Here is a 5,343-nt window from a genome sequence, read left to right as displayed (position 1 = left end):
CATTTGCATGAGTTGTTTTATGACAGGAGATCCTGATAAGGAATACAGAACTAATAAGCCACCACCAACCAGAAGAGTTCAGGAAAGGTCTAAAGGAGACACCGCATGTCCGTCCACTTCCCAGAATCCCTCTCGCTGGCATCCATCTTGGCTAAGCAACGTGTGCACCACCAGGAAAGACTCTGAATTAGAATGATTGGTCAAAGACCACCCGGAAACTAATCCCATCACCATAAAACCCGACATTGTGAGCCACGCGGCAGAGCAGTTCTCCTGGGTTCCCTTACCCTACTGCTCTCCACCTGGGTGCCCTTTCCCAGTAAAATCTCTTGCTCTGTCAGCACATGTGTCTCCTTGGATAATTCATTTCCAAGTGTTAGACAAGAGCCCAGTTTCAGGCCCTGGAAGGGGTCCCCCTTCCTGCAACAGGCCCGCCGGTGTAATAAACTGCACTCCACTATCTGCATCGTCATTCTGAGTGAGTTTGTTTCCCAGAACATATGACTATAACACTCTCAAAAGCAAAGTTTGAATATATGATCTGTTTGCCTATAGCTTCCAAATTACTTACATTCTTGTTAACAACAGACAAGTAGCTGACATGATTGTATATGTACAAAATCCTATAGAATTTTAGAAAACACCACCAACTCCAGGAAATGCAAAGTGAATTCTCTAATAAATCAGTTGCTTTCTATATACTAGCAATGAGCATTTGAAAATGATATTTTTTCTTTGCATTCAAATGGATGCTTTTGAACTCTGGTGTTGGAGAAGACTCTTCAGAGTCCCTTGGACAGCAAGGAGATCAAATCAGTCAACCCTAAAGGAAATCAGTCCTGAATACTCATTGGAAGGACTGATGTTGCAGCTGAAACTTCAATGCTTTGGCCACCTGATGTGAAGAACTGACTCGTTTGAAAAGACCCTGATGCTGGGAAAGATTGACAGCAGGAGGAGAAGGGGAATACAGAGAATGAAATGGTTGGATGGCATCACTGATTCAAAGCACATGAGTTTAAGCAAGCTCTGGGAGTTGGTTAGGGACAGGAAAGCCTGGAATGCTTCAGTCCATGGGGTGACAAAGAGTCGGACTTGACTGAGTGACTGAACGGAACTCACTTGAACTGAACTCATTAAATATTCAGGAATAAATTGAACCAAAAAGATTTGTGGAACAAAACAAAGACCCAGACACAGACTTCCTCACATATAGTCAAATGATTTTAAATCAAGGTGCCAATTCAGTGTATAAAAGTCGTTAACAAACTTGGCTAGAATAACTGGGAAAAATAAACCTCACAACTAAATACACTTTGATATGTAAAAATTAATGCAAAATGTATCAGTTTCTTAAAAAAAAAAAACTAGAACAACAGGAAAATATCTTCATGCTTCTAAAGATAAAGACTTCTTAGGATACAAAATCATAAGTCATAAGACCCAATAAAGGTAAACATGAGAAGGTAATAGGCAGGAAGGCTAGGGGTCTCCAAAGGGAGGAAACAGGCTGCTAAGTGTCAGACATTTTTTCTCTCTCTCTCTCTTAAAGGGCAGGAAGAAACAAACTACAAGTGTCAGATTTTTTTTATTTTTTCCTATACAAAATTAAAAGGAGGTTTCTTTTAAAGTTCTGTGTTGCCACTAAGACACCTAGTTCCACCAGAACTTTACTCAAACCTTGAGCTAACCAATGCATTTTTCTTATGGAAATGCTTTTCTTAAGCTATGATAATGAACTATGTATTTACCCTGGGCTCTGTCTTCAACTCAGTTCTGCCTAAGACTCAGAACAGACTTGACAAACCAGTATGTTTTACTCATGCAAATATTCTCTTAAGCTATGTTAATGAGACTATGTCTTTGCTTGGAAACCTACCTTTCTTCAAGATTCATGTCAATCATTTTATGGCCCAGGAAAACACCTTGAGCCAATGTTATCTCAAAATGTATGTTGTGCGTGAGGAGCCACAAGTGATTTTGCAACCCAAGAAAATAAAATCTGTCACTGTAACCACTTTTACCCCATCTATTTGCCATGAAGTGATGGGACCAAACACCATGATCTTAGTTTTTTGAATGTTGAGTTTTAAGCCAGCTTTTTCATTCTCTTCTTTCAACTTCATCAAGAGGCTCTTTAGTTCCTCTTTGCTTTCTGCCATTATGTGGTATCATCTGGATATCTGAGGCTGTTGATACTTCCGGCAACCTTGATTCCAGCTTGTGATTCATCCAGCCCAGCATCTCACATGATGTACTCTGCATATAATTTAAATAAGCAGGGTGACATTACACAGCTTTGACATACCCCTTTCCCAATTTTGAACCAGTCTGTTGTTTCATGTCTGATTCTAACTGTTGCTTCTTGACCTGCATATAAATTTCTCAGAAGGCTGGTAAAGTGGTCTGGTATTCCCACCTCTTTAAGAATTTTTCCACACTTTGTTGTGATCCACACATTGAAATGCTTTAGTGTACTCAATAAAGAAGTAGATGTTTTTCTGTAATTCCCTTGCTTTTCCTATGATTCAACAGTTGTTGGCAATTTAATCTCTGGTTCCACTGCCTTTTCTAAATCTTGTACATCTGGACGTTCTCGTTCACGTACTAGTAAAGCCTAGCTTGAGGGATTTTGAGCCTTACCTTGCTGGCAAGTGAAATGAGTACAACTGTATGGTAGTTTGAACATTCTTTGCCATTGATCTTCTTTGGGATTTGAATGTAAGGTGACCTTTTCCAGTCCTGTAGCCACTGCTGAGTTTTCCAAGTTTGCTGGCATATTGAGTTCAGCACTTTCACAGCATCACCTTTTAGGACTTGAAATAGCTCAACAGGAATTCCATCACCTTCACTAGCTTTGTATGTAGTAATGCTTCTTAAGACCAACTTGACTTCACACTCCAGAATGTTTGCCTCTAGGTGAGTGAACACACCGTCATGGTTGTCTGAGTCATGAAGATCTTTTTTGTGTAGCTCTCCTGTGTATTCTTGGCACCTCTTCTTAATATCTTCTGCTTCTGTTAGGTCCTTGCCATTCTGTACTTTATTATCCCCATCTTTGCATGAAATGTTCCCTTGGTATCTCTAATTATTTGAAGAGATCTCTAGTATTTCCCAGTGTTATCTGGCACTTTGGCAAACTATATTAATTTGAACTATTTTGTGCTCAATGGTCTATTTCGAGAATGGCTGATTTTTATTCTGTGAGTCTACATGGAAAAGTGTCCATTTAAGTCTTCAAGGATTGCAAAGCCTAGAATCTATGTAATGCAAACTCATGAGGTAATATTTATGAGCCTGAAAACTGTGTGTCAGAATAATTTTAATTCAACATCATGCCTTTAGCAGACTATTTCTCCTACTTAAAAATACATTTCGTGTTTTAAAATAACGATGCATTATTTAGTGCACATCTGCATATCTGAGATTATTGATATTTCTCCCGGCAATCTTGATTCCAGCTTGTGCTTTATTCACCTTGGCATTTTGCATGATGTACTCGGCATGTAATTTAAATAAGCAGGGTGATAATATATAGCCTTGACTTATGGCAGAATGTGAAGAACTAAAGAGCCTCTTGATGAAAGTTAAAAAAGAGAGTGAAAAAGTTGGCTTAAAACTCAACATTCAGATGTCTAAGATCATGCATTTGATCCCATCACTTCCTGGCAAATATATGGGAAATAATGAGAGATTTTATTTTCTTGGGCTCCAAAATCACTGGAGATGGTGACTGTATCCATGAAATTAAAAGTTGCTTGCTCCTTGGAAGAAAAGCTAGGACCCACATAGACAGCATATTAAAAAGCAGAGACATTACTTTGCCTACAAAGGTCCATCTAGTCAAAACAATGGTTTTTCCAGTAGTCATGTATGAATGTGAGAGTTGGACTATAAAGAAAGCTGAGTGCCTGGAGAATTGATGCTTTTGAACTGCGGTGTTGGAGAAGACTCTTGAGAGTCCCTTGGACAATAAAGAGATCCAAGCAGTCCATCCTAAAGGAAATCTGTCCTGAATATTCATTGGAAGGACTGATGCTGAAGCTGAAACTCCAATCCTTTGGCCACCTGATGCGAAGAACTGACTCATTGGAAAAGACCCTGATGCTGGGAAAGATTGAAGGCAGGAAGAAAAGGGGACTACAGAGGATGAGATGGTTGGATGGCAATCACTGACTCGATGGACATAAGTTTCAGCAAGCTCTGGGGGTTGATGATGGACAGGGAAGCCTGCCATGCTGCCGTTCATGGGGTTGCAAAGAGTTGGACATTATGGAGCAATTGAACTAAATTGATCTGATTTGGTGCTCAAGATGCAGTTAGCTTTTGTGCTAAGAATTTTATTAAAACAAATTCGTTTTGTCTCCCCAATAAACCTTATAAAGTTGGTATTATTTTCCTTGTTTTACAGACAGGACGTGTTGTTTTTGCGTGGCAGAGATGGTAAGAGGGTGATCCAGGACTCAAGCTTCAAAAGGGAGACTGCATGCTTCCTCACTCCAGGGCACTTTGAAACTGTTGACGTCGTAAATGATTATCAAGTGCTGTGCTTAGTCGCTCAATCATGTCTGACTCTTTGCAACCCAAGGGACTGTAGCCCACCAGGCTCCTCTGTCCATGGGGATTCTCCAGGCAAGAATACTGGAGCAGGTTGCCATGCCCTCCTCCAGAGGATCTTCCCAACACAGGGATTGAATCCAGGTCTCCCGCATTGCAGGTGGATTCTTTACCATCTGAGCCACCAAGAACACTATAGAAATTGGATTTTTTTTTTTTTAATGCTACCTTTCTTCTTCCTTTGGAATTGTGAACAGCTCCCTTTGTCAATAACTATAATGTGACTGAACAGGCAAGACATCTGTTGTTATAAGAGTCAGGGTACACAATGGTGTACAAACTTGTGATCACCCCTCTTTTGGGATGTCGTCTCTGAATGACATCACTTGAGGGGATGGACTGTCCTGAAGTGTGGATGCACTAGTCAGAATCCAGGGTTTTCACACTTGCCATCACTACTACAAAATATTAAACTGCGGGGAGCGAGCTCCGCCCCTGGCAAAGGTCTTGAGGACGGAGGCTTGGCATACGCAAAGGCGGGATCAAGCCTCAGGAGTCTCCCTGGAAATTCTCGAGCATCTACCCCCAAAACCAGAGTCTGCCTACTTTCTGCTTTGTGCTTTCACCTACACCTCTGACTTTACGGGGGGCTGTCTCCCACTACCTCTCTCTGAAAAAAGAGTTAGCTTACAGCTCCAGTTAATAATTCCTGGGTATGACGGTGTTTCAACCTACAAACTCCTTTGGAAGTCCTCTAGCCTGCCTGAATAGGTTTTTCCGGCCACA

The sequence above is a fragment of the Bison bison genome, unplaced genomic scaffold (assembly GCF_000754665.1).
Source record: "Bison bison bison isolate TAMUID 2011002044 unplaced genomic scaffold, Bison_UMD1.0 scf7180017864527, whole genome shotgun sequence".
In the NCBI taxonomy this organism is placed as follows: Eukaryota; Metazoa; Chordata; class Mammalia; order Artiodactyla; family Bovidae; genus Bison; species Bison bison.
This window is presented reverse-complemented; position numbering follows the sequence as displayed.